The sequence below is a fragment of the Miniopterus schreibersii genome (assembly GCF_964146895.1).
Source record: "Miniopterus schreibersii genome assembly, chromosome: 11".
In the NCBI taxonomy this organism is placed as follows: domain Eukaryota; kingdom Metazoa; phylum Chordata; class Mammalia; order Chiroptera; family Miniopteridae; genus Miniopterus; species Miniopterus schreibersii.
The window spans coordinates 52,159,510-52,180,428 of record NC_138111.1 but is presented as its reverse complement, the minus strand read 5'-3'; the positions used below and the strand labels follow the sequence as shown (position 1 = coordinate 52,180,428).

The 20,919-nt window shown below is 42.2% G+C and overlaps 1 pseudogene across 1 annotated transcript; it reads left to right on the top strand.

Annotated features, from left to right (window-relative positions):
* Positions 1–291: 291 nt before the first annotated feature.
* LOC308563550 (ras-related C3 botulinum toxin substrate 1 pseudogene) lies at positions 292–3,188 on the top strand (annotated as a pseudogene). The gene is made up of 3 exons: positions 292–369; positions 472–657; positions 2,815–3,188. The product of its transcript is annotated as a ras-related C3 botulinum toxin substrate 1 pseudogene (transcript).
* The last annotated feature ends 17,731 nt before the right edge of the window (positions 3,189–20,919 follow it).

The window sequence follows — 20,919 nt, the reverse complement described above, 5'->3', positions numbered from 1 at the left end:
TCTTGAAGATTAAATGAGTTAATACATATTAAGCTTTTAGCGTCACTGGAACATACTAAGAACTCAATAAATGTTAACAATTATTGTTATTGCTTAATGTCTCAACACTAGCAAGTGGCAAGAGAGATAGGATTAGAACCCAAGGCCATCTGATTCCAGAACCCATGCACTTTCCTCTCTGCCTTGCAGCCCACGTGGGGATTTAAGAATAACACCATGAAACTGCCATGTGGAGTTGCAGTAGAGAGATGTAACACATATGACGTATCAAAGGGAGGCAGAGGAAAGAGCATGAGATCTGCACATTCATACTCAGGGAAAGAAGCCATTGAGTGTGGGGCACAGAATGTAGAAATTAAAAACCTGGAGGTTTGGGTGGTGGCCACTGCTGGGCTTTGGCTTCTGGTCTGTGGAGGATGAGGTCCTGCAGGGCTTCCTAGAACCCAGCACCCCCCCCCCTCGGAGACCCAGATTCAGGCCATTAAGTATGTGGGGGTGGGAGACGGAGCTGTAGGTAAAACTTGCCTTCTTAGTGACACAAACCAATGCATTTTCTGAAGAAGAAATCCCCACTTTCTTTGACAACTATTCTTCCAATGTTATGGCAGAACGAAAACCAGTGAATCTGGGCTTATGGATACAGCTGGACAAGAAGATGTCGGGGGGAAGACTTTCTTTTTCCCTTCTAGTTCCTTTCAGCTAGTCTAATAATCAAATATGATGTTACCGGAAAGGAGACCTGCCCCTGAGTGGGTCTGCCTAGGGCCAGCCGGCAGTGTGTGGGTTCTTGACTTTGTGCAGGAAAAGTTTCACAACACAAGTCCAGGTGACTTTTAGAGGAAGCTTATTAAATCTGGGGACAGTGAAACAAAGGAAGGGCTGGGAAAATGAACCTAGGCTGCTCTGCTTTGGCTCTCTCAGAAGTCAAAGAAAAGGGGGCCTTGTAGACAGGTTCAGGGGGTTTGCCCAGGATGAACTGCTGCTGCCCATTGCTGCCCTGGTTGCAAGACTTGTGAGGTCCCTTAGAGTTTAGGAGATGCAGCCCTGTGGGGGCAGAAGGAGGAGGGCGAAGGTGAGTACACTCTGGACCTTCCTTTTTTTGGTGGGCCTTGCCTTATTTTTAAAATTTTAAAATACGTTTCTCTTGATTTCAGAGAGAGGAAGGGAGAGGGAAAGAGAGAGAAAGATACATCAATGATGAGAGAGAATCATTGATCGGCTGCTTCCTGCATGTCCCCTACTGGAAGATGGAGCTCAAAACCCCTGCTTGGGCCTTGACTGGGAATGGATCTATGACCTCCTGGTTCATGGGTCGACGCTCAACCACTAAGGCATGCCGGCCAGACTGGACCTTCTTTTTGAGGATTTTTAAAGGCTGGATGTTTAGGGGAGGTTTTAGGGGAGGCTCTCAATAAAATATTCATCAGCTTTATGTTGAGTAACCAAAATGAGATTTATTCTCTTACTTTCATCTATCCTTGGTGTGGTTGGCAAATGGCACTAAATGGATTTCTGCTACCTGTCTCCCTGAGTAGGTGATTTAAGATATTTACTCTGTGGCTGGGGAGAAGTGCAAACCATTTACTCTTAAGTGTCCCTGGTTTAGGGAAGATAGGATTTACTAGGTGGCTGAAAATTGCTCTTTAACTATTTGTCACAGTTTTCCTATTCTGCTTGTCTTTTCTTACTGGCCTGTCTCAATGAGACAGATTAACAAGAGAAAAAAGCAAATTTAATTATTATGTATGTATGGGAACCCCCCCCCCACATCTGTCTGTGAAAACTTCAAACCTGTAGAGAATTTTTTTAAGAGTTTATTTGAGCCAAACTGATGATATTCTGGGAAGCAAGATCTCAACCGCTCCAGAGAATGACAGCTTAGCAGCTTCTTTTATACATTTGGAAGTAAGGAGGGAATGTGAAGAAGAAGAGGTGAAGGTGGGAGAAAACAAGGTACAGGAGAATTAGCAAGATTATGTGTTCCCTTGAGGGTGGTTATGCCTCCGAGGGGATCTCAAAAAAGAGAATTATTCTGGCATTTCAAAGGTGTGTTAACCTAGATGCTCAAGAACAGTAGTTAGGACTTGCTTAAGGAAAAGATAAATCTTTTTATGGGCCTGGGGCAAGACTATTCACCGTGACAGGCCCAGTTAGGAATTTATTATCAGATCACCCTGTGAGGTTACTTTAAGTTAGATTTATTACAAGCTTGAGGCCCTTTTTTACCCACACAGGAGAGTCAGAGGCCCTACATACATGAAAGATTAGAAACAGAAAGTTCAAATGATGTATTTAAGGCGTTCTGAGCTAAGGATGAGGTAAGGTGCCTGAGGCTTCCGAGGGAAGGAGGGTCACTGTAAGAGAAAAGAGGAGCAGATGTTCAGTAATTAGGTGCTTGAGCTGCCCTATTTAAGGCGATAAAAAGCTGGTGTGGCTCGGTTGGCTGGGTGTTGTCCAGTGCACCAGCAGCTCACGGTTTGATTCCCGGTCAGGGCACGTACCTGGATTGTGGGCTGGATCCTCAGTGGGGGGCATGTAGGAGGCAGCCAATGGATGTTTCTATCTCTCCCTCTCCTTTCCTCTCTCTGAAATAAATAAAAACATATTTTATTTAAAAACAAAATAAAAAGAAAAGTTTTCTCTGGTAATCACTCTTATTTTGGGCAAGGCCTAAAATTTAAATTCTTTAAGGGAGAGGTAAAAGTTTCTTGTGAGCCCCCAGGATCTGAATTGCCTTTAGGTCAAAATAATTCACATGCCGAAGTGGCACATCTTGGGGAGGTGTGTTCTAAACCCCTTCAAAGATGGTGACAGATTACACCCCCATCCTATCTGCAAACAGATATGTTCTTAGTTTGCTTTTCTTTTGCAAGTCCTGAATCTTTTGAAAATGTGCATGCAAAGTGGTACCTGAAGTGCAACACCATTGTCCCAACGCTCCTATCATCCTAGTGGGAAGTAAACTTGATCTTAGTGATGACAGACATGACTGAGAAACTGAAGGAGAAGAGGCTGACTGCCATCACCTGTCCTCAAGGTTTAGCCATGGCTGAGGTCTGTGCTGTAAAATAACTGGAGTGCTAGGCTCTCACACAGCAAGGCCTCTAGATAGTGTTTGATCAAGCTTTTCCAGCAGTTCTCTCCCACCTCCTGTCAAAAAGAGAAAGAGAGAAGGCCTGCTGTTGTAAATGTCTGATCCCCTCCTTCCTTGCCCTGTCTCCCTTGGAACCTTTGTTTAAAACCAAGGATCCTTATGACTTAATTAAATTGAGCTTTATTATTTTTTAATCCTCACCTGAGGATATTTTTTCCATTGCTTTTTCAGAGAGAGTAGAAGGGAGACACACACACACACACATACACACTGGTTGCCTCCTGCATGTGCTGGGGATTAGCCTGCAACCGAGGTACATGCCCTTGGCTGCTATCGAACCTGGGACCCTTCAGTCTGGGGGCCAATGCTCTAACTACTGAGACAAACCAGCTAGGGCAGATTAAATTGAGTTTTAAATCCTAGCTCTAGCAATCATCTCTCTCTCTCTCCTTCCCTTAGAGATCTGGCCTTTCCCCTGGATTATCAGCAACTCCTTGAGGCAACAAAGTCAGTAGCCTGGACCTGACTAATGGTCACGCAGTCGGGACCTCTGGTAGGCTAAAGATAACATCTACAGAAGTATATTTCAGCTCCTGAGCCCTAAGGTGGAACCACCCTCTGGCTGCTTTCCCATGAAATCAGACAGAGGGACACTGGAACAGATTTCAGAACTGTCCTCAGACCTGAAGAAATGATTTATGACCCTTACATCACCTCCAACCAGTCAGCTCCCACCACCACCCCAAACCCCTAACCCACAGTTAGTGACCTTCCTCACCCCTTTCCCTTGTCACACATATTCATCAACAAACACAAAAACACACAAACGTGGCAGCTCAGATGGAAGTTTCATTATATATGCCAACTTCAAAAATATAAGTGACTTTTGCTTCTCTACAAGACAGAGTAACAGGTCTCAGATTTATCCATCTACCTGAAATGACTAAAAAGTAGTGTGTGTAACAACTGTGTGTGAAACCAATGGTCTTCAGACATTGTCCAGCAAGCAGTGCAAGATAGTGGTCCCTAAGAGCCAGGAAACAAACCAAGCCCTGTCACTGCCCAAGCTTACTACCAGGAAAGAACTTCCAGGCTGCAACAGGGTGAGGGAAATGAGATGAAGCCCAATGGTCTCCCTGAATTGAGGAGACAGGCTAAAGCATAGGGAGGCCAAGGTAACTAGAGCTTATGGGACAGACTACTGGCGAGGAGAGACTTACAGAAAGAGAGAAATCTGGACATCTGCAGAAGAACCTCCAGTCCTCAGCTAATTAATCATTAGCACATTAGTAATTAGAAGGAACATTCTGGGCGATCACACGGTGGTGGTAATAGTTCATGTTACACCAGGCAGAGCAGAAGATCTCATAACTCATAGGACATCAAGCAGGGTACTCAGGAGGGAATTGCCTCGGAAGTGGGGCAAAATTTGCCCTTCACTAAATGCTGCTCTGGTCCTGCTGAACAAAATTTAAAAGAAAGACCATAGCATACCAACGTTTCCAAATAACATAATTCTGTCCCTGGACAAAGTTCAACGATATTTATAGGAGTACTAAAGTATATAGCGCTCAAGATTAAATACACAGCATCTGGCATTCAAACGAAAATTATCAGGCATGCAAAGAACTGGGAAAAAATGAGAAGAAAAAAAATCAATTAATAAAAACAGAGCCAGAAATTACATATATGATTTTAATAAGCAAGGACATTAAAACAGTTATTATGTGAAGAACTCTAGGCAGCTGCTATGGTCTGAATGTTAGTGTCACCTCCACATTCGTATGTTGAAATCCTATTGCCCAATGTGATGGTATTTGGAGGTGCCCTTTGGGAGGTGCTTAAGTCATAAAGGTGGAGCCCTCACAATGGGATTAGTGCTCTTAGTGAAGAGAAATTTGCAACCCTAAAGAAGGCCCTCACCTAACTGTGCTGGCACCCTGATCTCAGACTTCCAGCCTCTATAACTGCGGGAAATAAACTTCTGTTGTTTATAAGCCACCTGTCCACAGTATTTTGTTATAGCAGCCTGAACAGACTAGTAAGACAGCAGCCTTTGGGTATCTTTGACTTTAATTCTTTCACACTGCTAAAGCATCTGCCTGGATTTAGTCTTCCTACTTCAGCTGGCCAATGATTTCAAACTATTACGTAAAATCATCTAGAAGTTACTGTCACTGTGGAGTGTCAGTCTTAGGCAGGTGTTGGAGAAACTTTCTTGCCTTCACTTATGATGTCAACATAGAAAACCCCCCCTCCAGGTTTTGTCATGATCACATTCCCATCCCTACCTTTTGCCTGAAGAACCACAGGCCCTACAGTGCTTGATATCTGGAGCCCTGAGCTTCCTCTCCCCAACCTTGCCATGCTCTGGGAAGTCCATCCAGCATCATTTGGCTGAGCCAATGTCTCCACTTCAGCGTCCTGCCTTTCCCACCCTCATAGGTGCCCCTGAAGCCTCTACCTCATGCCCAGTTGCCTGTTTCCAAGGAAAGAAGCCCCTACATCAACTTCATATTTTTTAGGTCTCTGGGAATGTCATGCTCTTTATAACATGTGAGCCTGGTACTTGACTTTCAAGCACTCAACTTAGAAACACATTTCTAAGAACATGTTAGGAACAGAAGTAGAGACTCCCTGGGCCAGAAATGACAAAAACTATCCAAGGGTAGCTTAGAAAGGAACATATTGTGTATTCGTACATCTAGAGGAATCATCCCTTAATATATCAGGAAAAAACCAACCTGGTTTTAGAAAAAATAATCCCTGAACATTATTTGTAATGTTTACTGCCACTCCAATTTATATTCCTAAGTAAGGTTTGAAATGAATAAGGTATGACCAGAAGATTAGCTCCAATTAAGAATTTTGATCATCCCTCTGACCAACACACTCACAAAATACCAACATATTTGCAAAATCGTAGCCAGGAAACATGAATGCCATACACGCACTACATACATTTACACATTCCTCCTTCATTTTGCTGTTCTGATTTCCACATAGCCTTGTGGGTAGAGTTTGTAGTGATTGCAGAAGAAGCATTGCTCTGAGCAATCTCTTGAAAAAAAGAAAAAATACGTACAATCACCACCCTAAAGGAGTAGGAGTTTGGCTGCTGATTCAGATTCAGTCACCCTGCCTGAACAAAGGGCTCAGTGCTCATTATAAATGGCAAGGCAGTACATTTTGTCTGCATGGAGAAAACCTAAGCCCCCTGCCAGAATCCCAGTAGAAGCAGCTATCATTTTTACACACACGTCTGGCCAGGTGTAGTAGCTAATGTGGCAGGTATGGTGGCAGGTGAAGGAGTGAAGCTCAGTCCTTCACCTAAAGGCCCTTGTAAAATCTAAGAGGCAGGAGAGGAAGGGGGAAGGCCCAGTGGACTCTCCCCTAAACGTGTGCTTGGGGTATGGATACGGCCTATGAATCATTTTAATGTAGTTTGAGTTGGAGCCATAGAAATGGTAGCATAAAGGATTTCAGTGTAAAGATAAGGCAACCAGGGCAACGTGGAAGTTTGTCACAAGTCACAGTGGGCTCCCAGGTGGAGCAGTGACATTCTTCCTAATAGCTAACTGAAAATAAAGAAGAAAAGGAAAATTATTTTAAATCCTACCACCCACAGATGAATTGACCTTGCTATTTAATAAATCTTTTATCAATTAAGTTAACAGCAGACATCCTTGACTGTGGTGATTGAGCAAACTCTCCGAAGGAAGATAAAATTACATGACACAGCACATAAAAATTATTTTTTGGTTGTATGCAATATGTACTTAATAAGCATTTGCTCTCTCTACCCCCATTCTCTTAAATGAATTATTGTTCTCTGATTAGGTAAATGTGATGTTCAGTAAGACTTTAAAACTACAAAACTCTTTGGGGGGAAAAAGTCTTCAGGATCCAGGGCTAGGAAAAGTTTTCCCAGATGATCCATGATAGGAACATTGATCAATTTGAACTCATCAAAATTCATGTTCTGCCCGGCCAGCATGGCACAGCGGTTGAGCATCCACCTAGGATCCAGGAAATCGCAGTTTGATTCCTGGTCAGGGCACATGCCGGGTTGCAGACTCGATCACCAGTAGAGGGTGTGCAGGAGGCAGCCGATCAATGACTCTCTCATCATTGATGTTTCTGTCTCTTTCCCTCCCCTTTTCTCTTTCTGAAATCAATAAAGACATATTTTAAAAAATTAATGTTCTGTGTAAGCTCATGAGAAGAGAATAAAGAGACAAGCCGTAGAATAGGAAATATTGTATGCAAACCTCATATCCAACAAAGGACACGTATCTAGAACGTCCTCAGAGCCCAAAAGTAAAGATACAAACAACTCAATTAGAAAATGGGGAAAGGCATGATTGGATATTTCACCAAATAGGAAATATATGGGGCAAATAAGCCCATGAAAAGATGTTCAACATCATTAGCCATCAGCAGAATGCAAATAAAAATTGCAATGAGTTATGACTGTATATCTGTCAGAATGGCTAAAATAAAAAATGTCATTCCAATGCTGGCGAGGGTGTGGAGGACCTATAAAGTGGAAATATAAAGTGACACAGATATAATTTCTTATAAAACTAAACATCCAATTACCACAGGACTCAGCCATTGCACCCTTGGGCATTTGACCCAGATAAATGATAAACTATGTTTATACAAAACCTGTACACAAATGTTCAGAGTAGCTTTATCTGTCACAACCAGAACTGGACACAACCCAGATATCCTTCAACAGATGAGTGGCTAAACAAACTGTGTTGCACATATTCCCTGGAATACTATTTAACAACAACAGAACAATGGATTGACACATACCATAACTTGGTTGAATCATGAGGGGAAAAAATCCATCCTTATGTTGAATGAAAAAAATCAATCCTCTAAAATTACATACTGTATAATCTCACTTATATAACATTTTTGAAATGAGAAGATTTTAGAAATGGAAGACAGATGCACGGTTGTCAGGGGTTAGGGATGAGGGAGGGCTGGGGCAATGTGGCATGGGGGGAAGGTGGGTGTAGTTATAAAATGGCAACATGAGGTATCCTTGTAGTGCCAGAACTGTTCAATACCTCGACTGTGGTGATAGATCCACAAACCTACACATGTGATAACCTTGCATAGAACAAAACACACACACACAAATAAAACAAAAAATCAGAATAAGAGAAATGAATTGTACAAATGCCAATACCTGGATGTGATTTAATACTATAGTTTTGTAAAATGTTACCATTGAGGGAAGCTGGGTAAAGTGTACATAAGATCTCCATTTTAAATAAAAAGGAGTGGATAGTGAGAACATTACTGGAAAGAGCCATGGTCTGAGGCTATTAGTATCAGAAAAAAACTCCAAATTTTATATTACAGCATTTTGCACTCTATGAATGGACCTGACTTATATTTTTAGGCAGACTTCCATGACATACCTAGGCAATCCCAGCACTGCAGTCCCTTTGAACTCCTTGCCATTTTCCAAAATGCTTAGTGTATTCCAGTGTAATTGGGAGGGTGTATGGCTCAGGGCACTGGTCCCCCACCTTGGCTGTGTGTCAGATTCTTTCACTTGTGTCACCGAGTACAGTGTAGGGGACCACGGTGTGTGTTTGGGCCATGTAGTTACCCATGAACTTGAAGTTCTCACCCTTAATTCTAGTAGCTTACCAAAGTATTTTCCCAAACAAAGAATGTTCTCTCCAATTCTAGTGTCAGTAATTAAAATGAAAAAAAAAGTCACCCTTTTTGGGGGTCTTCTTTTCTCATAGTTTCCCTGCCTGGCACTTCCTGACCCCCTCTCTGCCCCTCCCTCTTCTTCTCCTAAAGCTACTTCCTTGGTAAAGATTTCTTGTCCTTTCAGCTGGACGAAATTGCTTCCTTCTTGGAAACCCCCTCTGAGCCCTTTTGTTTCCATCTCTCTGTTACATTTAGGTTATTCATATACCAGCTTTATGTTTCCATTCGATTTGAACACCTTGGGGTCAGGGTCCGCCATCCGTTAGCCCCTCACACTGCTGGGTGCTGTGGAGACAGACATCAGTGTCATGCAGCCTAAGCCCCAGAAGCCCTCAGAACCTGGTGTAGGAGACGGCTTTTCAATAAATCCCTTTATTCTGCAAAACTGTGTCCTATTTCAATTTCTCCTGAGGGCCTGTCGCAGCAAGAAACAGACTCAATCTGCAGGCGTTGACTCTTCACACATTCCTTTGTGCCTTTTCCTGCTTCACTCTAGTCGCTGAAGCCAGAACCCCCAGAGGAGCAGCTCCCTGGGAGAGGAGAAGGTAGAACAGCTGATGGGGGGCCTCGCACCCTCTTGAAGATAGCGAGTCTCCAAGGCTTTGACGCATGGAGCAAAAGACTAAAAGAAAATATAAACATGCACATTTGTGTGCACACGCACATGCACAGCCCAGCAACAGGAAAGGCAAGAAAACCACATATATTGTTGAACTTGTTTCCTTTTAGATTTCACATTCGGTAACATTTTGCTAATAATGTAAAAGTAATGCAGAGTCACAAAGCTTTGGCTAGTTTTAGAAGCCTACTACACACGGGCATGAAGGGTCATGGGAGTAGTGTATAGCTAAAAGCTTACTGTTTTGAACCTTACCAGGCACTCAGAAGGAAGATGGTCCTTTCATGGTAAGGCAAGCCTAGTAGATTTTTTATCTTATCATTGGGACTTTTGACAAGATTCCTTAATTGGCTACATATTTGGTGACAATTGCAAATCCATATGGATTCTATTCATGTGTATAACATGTATTATTTACCTATCCTGTGCCCATTAAGTCTTCTTCTGGTAGCAGTACCTGATTTTCCCAGGGAAACTCCATGAGCCGCCCTCCCCCACCCCCACCCCCAAAATCAGGGCTCAGCACATGACCCAGAGCAGCCAATTAGAATATTGTATTCCCCTGGTCACCGTGCCGGTTCTGTGGTAGGTATGTGACTCCATTTGGTCCAATTAGAGTGAAAGCCAGGACTTTCGCCAGAACCATTGGTAGAGAATCACTCTTTATGCTGAGGTTGCTGAGAGAAAACAGTGTGGTCCTGGAACTGCTGGCAGCCATTTTTCCAATAAAAGAGCAGGCTTTGCCCGAAAACATTGTTATTATACACACATACACACACACACTTAAAAAACAGAAACACGAAAAAGAGCTGAGCCATGGAAAGAGCAAGCCTGAGTTCCTTTTTTCTTCTGTTTTTAAAGGCTGAGTTCTTGATACTTAGCTTAAGCCTCTGTATCTAGCATGCATAGTGCTTGCTCCACCCTTGGAGTTTTAATTTATGGAGGTTAATAAATTTCCTATTTTGCTTAAACCAACCTATTTTGCTTAAGCCAAATAGAAATTCCTTTGTCCCCATATAAGTAGAACTTTTGGTGTCTGCTGGTCCGTCTATTTCAGGAAATCTTACATGCATTAGGGCAAATCACTAGGTTTTCCAGAGGGCTCAGAGAACCAACTCAGAGACTTCACCACCAGAAACAATGCCCGTTGTCATGACACAGGCTGTCCCATTGCGACAGGCACTGCAGCCGGGGTGGCCAATGCCCGTGCCGCTGGATGGACACCGACCACCATCACGAGGACTGTTGCTACAGCTGCTTCTGGAAATGGCCTGCAGCCTGCTGGTTCGTGTACAAGCTTTGAATTCATTGGTGGGGCCTAGGTCATAGTTTGCATTCCAGCTACAAGGGAGTCGGAGGAAGCAAGCCTGGCATGTTCAGCTTTTCAAGCGGGAGGTAAATTTTGCCTTATAGATGGGAGTTCTCTGAATACAGTCAGAGTTTTAGATGCTGGGTAGCTAAAAACAATGACAGACATCCCCTCTAGTGACTCATGCCTTCACCTGGTGATCTCCAAATTGCAGAGCTTCATTACGGGATTGAAGATAAATCTTTGTATGCCTTGAAGTTTGTCATTCAGAGAAATGGGTGACAGTGAGAAAAAGACATTTATTGAGCACTTACTGCAGGCACGTAGCTAGCTATTGGGTGTCTGTCTAGTGGTGAAGGAGAAATCATCCGTCTTCTAGAGCTCAGAGGCCAATACCTGAGGCAAAATTTACATAGGTGATTTCAAAAGTTTTTGTATTACAGTTTCACAGTTTCAAATGGTGAAAATAGCTATACAGTCAATCCTCATTATTTATGGATTTAGTCTTTTGACTTCACCTACTTGCTAAAATTTATTGTCACCCCCAAATCAATACTTGTGGCTTTCAAGGTTTCTCCTGTGCTCCTTGGAGCCAGCATCACTATTCTGCTGGTTCCCTTATTAGAGAATTAAATAGATTTTTAGCATGTGTTCATGATATATTCGCATTAGAGTCATGTTTTTAACTTTCTGACATTCTAAAATTACAATTTTAGAATTTTAATGTTGTATGATCTAAATCATAGTGTATGATGTAGTGGAAAATTTGAGTCATCCGTCACTTACGTTCCCAGCTGAGGTCAAACCAGGCAATGCTCTGCCTTCTTGTTCCACTGTTACGCTGTAACCAGTGTCCTTTCTTAGTCTATTGAGTGCCATGCTTTTCACATTTCTGTGCTTTTTGTTGGTGAATTTACTGCCTGAAATGGCCCTCAAGCGCAGTGTGGAAGTGCTGTCTCGTTTCTGAGTGCAGGAAGGCTCTGATGGGCCTTACAGAAAAAAGTACGCGTATAGATAAACTTTGTTTGGGCATGAGTTACAGTGCTGTTATGAATTCAGTGTTAATGAGCTGACAGTACATGTTCATTAAAAATATGTCTTTAAATAGAAACACACAGAAGACAAGGCTATGTATTGATCAGTTGACAAAAAAATGTGACCAGGCCCTGGCTGGTGTGGTAAAATCGAAACTTCTCTGTTAGTCATTGAAAGAGGAACTTTAATCCTATGAAAGAGAAACTTCTTTCTTAATCATTCTTAGATCTAGAAAGCAAGACTGTTAACTCCCTATAGTGAGGGTTGTGTGTTTGTGTCTGTGTGTGCTTAGCAGTACTGGCATTGAGAGTAAGAGTAAAAGACCAACTGCTGTTTTAGGAGAGTTTGGTTAAATCATGGGGGAAAATGAGTAGCTATTGTTTTTATAGTTTCACAGCATACTTTAGGATCAGAATGGAGCATTAAAGAAAACAGCTAACGAGTCTCTCTCTCCTCTTGTATCTTCTGCAGTCATCTCAACTCGAACTCCACCTCCACCCTCACCGTTGCCATTTCCAACACAAACTATTCTTCCTCCAGCCCCATCGAGCTACTTTTTACATCCAACAATCAGATATCCTCCCCACCTGAATCCTCAGGATACTCTGAAGAACTACGTACCTTCTTATGACCCATCCAGTCTGCAAACCAGCCAGGTAAAAATGAGAGAGGTCACTGGTTTGATTCCTGATCAGGGCACATGCTGGGCTTGTGGGCTCAATCCTCTGTAGCAGGGTGTGCAGGAGGCAGCTGATCTATGTTTTTTTTCCCCCTCTTCCCCTCTCCCTTTCTCTCTCTCTAAAAAAATTTAAATAAAAATGTATTTTTATAAAATGTGACCAGAAGCTCACAGGAAACTAACCCTTTATTTCCCCTATTTGCTAATTCAGTGTTTGTGGCAACTTTATAGGACATAACTAATAAGAATAAACTGTATTATTATTTTTTCTAGTTTTAAAAGCGATACAAGTTCGTTGCAAAATAATGTAAACGACAGAGGAATGCATGAAGAAGAAAGTAAAAAAATACTCTAAATTCCACCACTCAGAAAAACATGAGTGTTACTATTTTGGTAAAAATTATTTCCAACATAGCATTTTACGAAACTTTTGGATCTTTGCCTATTAGATAGTTAATATGCAATTTAAAAAATTAAAAACAGTGCTATAACTAAAAAGTTTTTACATATATTTTTGCACATTATTTGCTTATCTCTAAAGATGAGATGCTAGAGGGGATCCTAGAATTATTGGATCAAAAGTTATGATGTTTTGTTGAATTGTACACTTGAAACCCGCCTGGTTTTATTAACCGATGTCACCCCAATAAATTCAATAAAAAAGTAAAACTCCTGATCCTTGTTGCCAAACTTTTCAAGAAAGATGTGCTAATTTTCTCATTCCCACCTACAATGCTTGAAAAGAAATTACTTAAAAAGAGTGTGAAGAAGTAAAGTGCAGTGGCTAGGAAAATCATTTTTGGAATCAGATATGCCAGAGTTTGAGTTAGATTCTTTTAGGTTTTCTGAAGAGTATTGAATTATTATTATTATTTAATCAGTTAACTCGGCTGAACACCAACAGCAAACACCTTTTCTCTTGTGCTGAGTGGCTGCTGAAGTTTCAGTTCTGCTCCGTCAGTGTTCACTGGACTGATCTGAATCAGCCTCACATGTGCATGTGTCAGGGTCAGTCAGAGATGTGGGGAGAGCTAATACCCATAGACGGCAGTGAAGCCCTCCTCCCCCTCCCCCTCCCCTGGCCTGGGTATCTCTTCTCAATCTCCAGCTGCTGTGGTTGCCCTTAACTCTGGCCTCGGGTTCTTCCAATCAATGAAACGGCACAGGCTATCCTCAGGCTGATGGCACTGAGAAAAGAAAGTCTCAGAGGACTTCTCTCAGGCACCAGACCCCAAACGCCTTCCCAGTCTACCTTCAATGGGTCTCTCCTCAGTGCCTTTGGGTAGCGTTTTTTGTTTGCTCCTTGGTTTTTTTGGTTGAAAGTTTTTATCTGCAGTTGGGTCTTCTCTGGACTTATTTCACGTTCTTCACAGTTTGATATCTATGATTTTTATAGATCCCTTGTGCATGAACAGTGAGACCCTTTTCACCAAGGGACCATGTCTCTAAAGGCCTTGGAATTGCCTGATGATAACATAACAAACATCCAGTGGGGTAGGGAGTGAGTGGTAGGGGAACTCACAGGTTTCGGGGGTATGTTTTTTGTACTGAGGCAGATTTAGGGTATTTAAGCCTTTCTTAATCTCTCTAAAAAACATTGTCTAGTTATATCGTTTATAAAAATACCTTTCAGGAAAGGGCCTTAATGTGTGATTTATTCCCACTGATTAATGAATTTGGGCAAGTCATTTAACATCTCTGAAGCTTGGTTTCCTCATCTGTAAGAAATAAACCCTGCCTAGCTCACAGGGTTATTGTGAAAGTACTTAGGAGACAACGAAATGGCTCAGACATACAGAAATCATACTGTGCTGTCTTGGACGTGGGCATGACTACTGGGCAGGATCAGAGGTTCCCAGACTGCTCCTAAGGGCCATCGCCTTGCTGCCTATTTTTTCAATATTTAAATGTTTCCAGATAAAGCTTTCTGTTGGGAAACTAATGGGGAATTCCAAGTCAGCTGGAAACATCAGAAAGAGGTGACAGTATATAGATAGTATAAAGTAGATAGAATAGCATAAATTATTTCACTTTAAAAGTCCTCCTGCCCAACACATTAGCTAATATACATTTTTGGGGAAATCACTTGAGATACCTGGTAATTTTGGGACATGTAAAATCATCTACTTGGCTACTTCCAGTCACCACACCCACTCTTAGTCATAACTACAAGTCAAGGAGAGCTTTGTTTAGTTCAACTATTAGGATCCCAGTATTGCAGCCTTATAGATATGGAGAGTTATATACTTAAATCCAACCCCCATTCTATATTTGACATGCACTAACACAAAAGAAGCTGAAAGCATTGAAGTGAATTGTTCGAGGCCACAATTCCAGGTCTCTAGGAGCTAGGAGATGAGGCTTTGTTACGGGTAGTCCAGTGTCTGTGCCAGAGTCAGGCTCCCTTGGAGCAGTGAGGAAGCACCTTTTTTTATTTTTACATTGGTCCACAAGGCAAAAATAAAAATGATTGAAAATGAAATTATTTTATTGAGTCACATGGAAAATAAAGATATGTTCTTACCTCTTAGATTGTTGTCGGAAGAATGTCAGGGAGCCAACGGTCACAGATTTTCATTCGGATGGAATGTCAATGCTAGATGTTGTGTGCTAAATCGCAACCCAAGAGCACTTTTCTAGTTTTTCCTCCTGAACTCTTAGCTGGGCTAAATCTGGCAGGTAGGCTGCTTGTGTCCCAGGGACTCAAGTTGCTTACCACGATTTAGAGCAGAGGTTCTCAAGGCATGGTTCTTGAATTAGCAGCAGTAACAATGGCACAAGCAGGCCCCATCCCAGACCTATCTAATCAGAAACTCTGAGGGTCAGGGCCAACAATCTGTTTTTGCAACCTCTGTAGGTGATTTTGATGCATGCTCAAGTCTGAGAACCATTGCTTTAGAGACACTTAGAGCTAATCATTGTAGCCAAGTCAAAGTGATTTTACAATGTAGATGGTACTATATGTGTAGGTTTTAGGGACAGGTTTGTATCTCCTTCTTTAGGTGAGTGTAGGAACTGCCTGATATACACCCAGAGTGCCCAATCAGAAGTGGAAATACTAGGCCAAAAAGAGGCTATGAGACTAGAATTGCTGAAGGTGGCCAAAGATAATTATCGGTTTCCTAAAAGTATTCACACCCTGGTTGGTGTGGTTCAGTTGGTTGAAGCATAGTTTCGGACGTGGAAAGGTGGAGGGTTCAATTCCTGGTCAGGGCACATGCCTAGGTTGCGGGTTTGGTCCCTGTTTGGGGAGTGTGCAAGAGGCAACCCATTGATGTGTATTTCTCTCTCTCACTCTCTCATTTCCTCTCTCTAAAAGTCAATAGACAGCCCGGCCGGGCGTGGCTCAGCGGTTGAGCGTCGACCTAGGATCCACGCGATCTGGGTTCGATTCCCGGTCAGGGCACATGCCCGGGTTGCGGGCTGCAGCCGATCAATGACTCTCATCATTGATGTTTCTATCTCCTTCTCTCCGTCTCCTTTCCTCTCTCTGAAATCAATAAAGATATATTTTAAAAAAAAATTGTTAAAAGTCAATAAACATATCCTCTTGTGAGGACTTAAAAAAAAAAGTATTCATGAAATACAATGAGAATGTCATTTTAAAAAAGATGCTAGTATTCTTCAGAAGGGGGAGACTATTTGGACTTACAGGACAAGGCCATTTGAGAGGAAACATGCCAGGAAAGAAGGTACAAAGGAACCCGGAGAAAGAGGGCTGGGGGGAAGTGCCCTCAGGAGGGAAGGTGTGCAAAGGTTGTGTACGAGGGTTGCAAAACCGCTCCACATCAGCTATGCCAATTCAGCACTGACCAGAAGTCCTGAATGCTTTGGCTGGAGCGAGTGGGAAGGTATTTGGAAGCCAGAACATCTAAGAACACTGAATTACTTATGTAGACATTTAGATTTATGTTTGTTAGCGTATAACTGAAATCTCAATATAATGGTGACCTGAACAAAGACAGTTATTGATTTATCATTCGTGCAATAGAAAATCTGAGGTTGGTAGTCAAGTACACGTCGGGTAGCCCCACGTTATCAGGAATCCAGACTCCTTCTGTCTTTTTTATGCCAAGATTCTACTTTGTGGGTTCCAACCTCAAGGTATTACTTCATTAGGGTGGCAGGAGTTCCGACCACCACGTCTGATTCAGGCTGTGGGAAGGAGAGGCGGAAGGCAAAAGGGCACGTGTGGGGTCACTTCCCTTTAAATAGACTTCTTGAAAGTCAACTGTAATTTATTTATTTAAAAAAAAAAAATCTTTATTGATTTCAGAGAGAGGAAGGGAGAGGGAGAGAGAGATAGAAACATCAGTGATGAGAGAGTCATTGATCGAGCCCGCACCCCAGGCATGTGCCCTGACCGGGAAGCGAACCCCGATCGCCTGGATCCTAGGTCGACGCTCAACCGCTGAGCCACCCCCGGCCGGGCAACTGTAATTTATTTTATTGGCCAGAATTTAGTTACGTGGGCCATCCCTAGCTGTAAAGGAGTCCTTGAGAACGTAATCTTTTCGGTGAGCATCGTGCTGCCCAGGGTGAAATCAGGCTCTCTTACTAAGGAGAAGGGAGAATGGACAGCAGGTGGCAATGAGCAGCCTCGGCTGCAGGTTGCTTAGGTATTCGTGCTTCTAAATCCTCAGCGCTCCACTCTTAAGTCTCATATTGTCAAAGTTAGACTTCGTGTGTCTTTTCTCTTCTCTGGGTCTCACTTTCCTCATGTGAAAAAATGAGGTTAATTTAAAGTGTACAGTAAAAATAAATAGTAAGATGATTGAAAAGTTTGTATATATATATGTGAAAAAGCGAACAGATGCTTGATAAACAAGGCAAAATAAATGTTTACCCAGCTGCAAATTCCTAGAACAGGGATGTTCTTGAGGGAGGATTTCAGCCTACACTAAATGATGAGTTTCCCCCAGCATTTAAACCTCTCCCAGAGATGTGAGTTAGTCCTCTCTGGGTCACTGAGGGACCTCTAAGCTCTTTTGTAATTCTGAAAAATGAGTAGGTATTAAAATAGTCAGTCTTCCTGACACATTACCCTAAGAAAAATAGTATTTATTTTTTAGATTTTATGTAATTTGTGTTCTTTAATCTCCCTCATTATTACCGGTTTTCTCTGTTTTAAAAAAACCCATTATGCTAAAGCTTTGGCACTTCCAGGTCTAAACAAAATGCTATGTATACTATGAACTTTTTTATACTTTCACTCATTTGCTCAATATCTATTTATTAAGTATCCATGATGTGTTGGGCACTGTGGTTTTGCTGTAAACACAAAACACAATGTTCCTTCTCTCATGGAGCTTACATTATAATGTGTGTGTGTTGTTGTTGTTGTTGTTGAGGGAGATAGACCACCAACAAGTAAACAAATAAATGAACAAGGTAGTTTCAGATAGTGCTAAGTGCTAGGAAGGCAGCCCGAGGATGTGGTAGCCGGGGACTGAGAGGGAGGGCCTATTTTAGAAGGGGAAGTTCTTGAGGAACTAAGACATGAATATGAGACAAAGCCATTGACAAATGCATGATTTACAGTGAGCACTTACTTTATGAATATGAGCATCTGAAAATTTTAATTTCTAAATGCAGAACCATTCTATCTCCACTACACAAATGAGAATGCAATTTTTATTTAAACCAAATACCAATGATTTTTGCAATATTAGATTTATTTTGAAACCCAAACACTGAAGGTGTACCTTCAATGTAAAAAAAAAAAATTCAGACACTACTCTTGCTTAATCCCTATGTTAGTTACAGAAGATCTGAGCAATCTACAATGTTTGTTATCAGCAAACTGGCAAGGGAAATTTTGTTATAAAAATGAATCCACCCTAATTGTTCTTTGAGAAAAGCTGTTTTGTATTTATGATTCATGATCTTGTAGAATCACACATGTGCAGGAAAAGAAAGTTGGCATTTGCCAGGAGCAAAGCAAATTTGATTAGATGTTCCAGCGGCTAGAACACACTTATTCATTCAGTGTTTATAATTGGCTTCCTCAGAAATATGACTGTTGTTCATCTAGTGATGTGAATTTAAAACATACAGGGCCCGCCAGGTGTGGCTCAGTGCTTGAGCATTGACCTAGGATCCAGGAGATTGCGGCTGGATTCCTGATCAGGGCACATGCCCGGACTGAGGGCTTGATCCCCAGTCGGGGGCGTGCAGGAGGCAGCCCATCAATGACGACTCTCTCATCATTGGTGTTTCAACTCTCTCTCTCCCTCTCCCTTCCTCTCTCTGAAATCAAGATATATTAAAAACAACAACAAAAACATACAGGGCTTCAGATTTGAACCCCAGTATTAAAAGAAATAACAGACCAAACTTCATCTATAAGAATAGATGTTCAGAAAGTTAGATTTGATTCTCATTATAACATAATCATGACAGTAATTAGAGCCAAGTTCTTTTGTATCTCTTTAATATTTGAAGAATTGAAATTCAGAAGTCAGACAATAACAAAGCATACGGGGAAGGAAGAAGCCACCAATGAGATGTCAAAAAGATGTGATATTAATTTAAGAACCAATGAACTTCATAAAACGGAATCATGCATGACTAATACAGAGTAGAATCTGGACCCAGACAGGAAATCTGGCCTCAGGAAGTGAAGCATAAACAGGAGGTTGTGGGGAAGAATGGAAACTTTCAGGGGTATTGGAATTAAGTGATCTCTTGGTCCCTTTTATTCCCTTATATCTGATTCTAAGGATATCCAATAGGTGTGTTGATCAGTTTTAAAATAAGGCTTTATTGACATATAATGTATATAACTATTATACTCACCTACTATAAATATACAGTTCATGATTTGTAGTAAAGTCAGAGTTGTGCAACCATCACCACAATCGAACCCATTTTTTCCATGTTGTTTATAGGGTAGAAACCATTTTATTTATTTTTCTAGTATAAAGTTACATAGCAACTCATTAGAATTGTAGAGCAAGTTTCAAGGATGCAAAGATGATTCACTGAAAATATGTGTAACAGACATGTGCAGGCAGTTGCTCTACTGAAACTAATAGGAAGAAAGAGACGGGAGGTGGCTGGAGGAAGTGCAGAGCAATGGTTACCAGGCACACCCTCAAGTCAGGCTGTTGGATTTTGACATCCCTACTTGCTTAATAGCTGTCTGACCAAGATACTTAAAGTTACTGAGCCTGTGTTTACTTATCTGTAAGTTGACAGTACCTACTTCATGGGGTTATGAAGAATAAATGAAATAATATATGCAAGGAGCTTAACATACTCCTGGCACATAGAAAATACTCAATAAATGTTAGCTATTTTTATAATTATCACCTGATGACCATTAGTCTTTCATGAGCAGACAGAGAAGACCATATGCTCTATGATTTAATTTATATGAAATTCTAGAAAAGGTAGATGATGGTGGTAGAAAGCAGATCAGTGGTTGCCAGAGGCCAGGGACTGGGGATAGGAAATTGACAGCAAAGAGGCACAGAGAACTTTTGGGGGTTTTCTATATTATGATGAGGATGGTGTTTTGTAAACATTTGTCACCGAATTATACACTTAAACTGGGTGAATTTTATAGTACATAAAATAAGGCTGACAACCCCTTCTCTCCTGAAAATATAGCTTTGAATTTACCAGTTGGATACTCAGATTATTTTACATGTTAGAAGCAAGAATCAATTTCTAAACTCAGGCAACAAATATTTGTTGCGCACCTACTATGTGCAGAGAACTCTTCCAAGTGCTGGGGTTACAGCCTTGAAGTAGACAGACAGCATTCCTACACTGATGGAGCTTATAGTTCGAGCTCAGGTTACACACATATTTTTGCGGTGACAAAGGGGTCAGTGTGGGATGCTGGGGGACATAAAGGTGACAAGGTAGTGGAAGGAGGGGTAGAGGAGCACTAAGTAGTATATCTGTCCCATGGTTTTTCTTTTAGTTTTTAAACATACACTGATGCAAACTCAGCGTCCCTGTGTCTGAAGATGATGCCCTGGACTGACCTAGTGTCTTGGCAGGTGGTGTGATAGAAGCCTCTAGGTGACCGGTGACAGTGACACACCATCTGTGAGATGCGAGGGAGAGGGCTGGCATCAGTCCAAGGACCAGGAGGATGCTTCATAGGCCTCAGGGGTAGCCCGGCTTTGACCTTGGCCTCATCAATCCGGCTCTCTCTCGGCTCCAGACGAGTACCAGCCCTCTGCAGAGCGCTGGAAGCCGAGACCCTCAGGTGGACCCGACTCGGGTAGTCTCGGCGTGCGAAGTGACTCCGCCCACTGAGTGACCCCGCCCACCGGGGTCCGAGGCGGAGGCCGACTGGGGGCAGAGACTCGTTGCAGGAACCTGGTTGGCTGAACCGGTGAGGGGGCGGGGCGAGGCATGTGGGGGCGGAGCCTGTGGCGGGGAGGGCGGCCCGGCGCCCCTTCGGGAGATGGGCGCGGGAG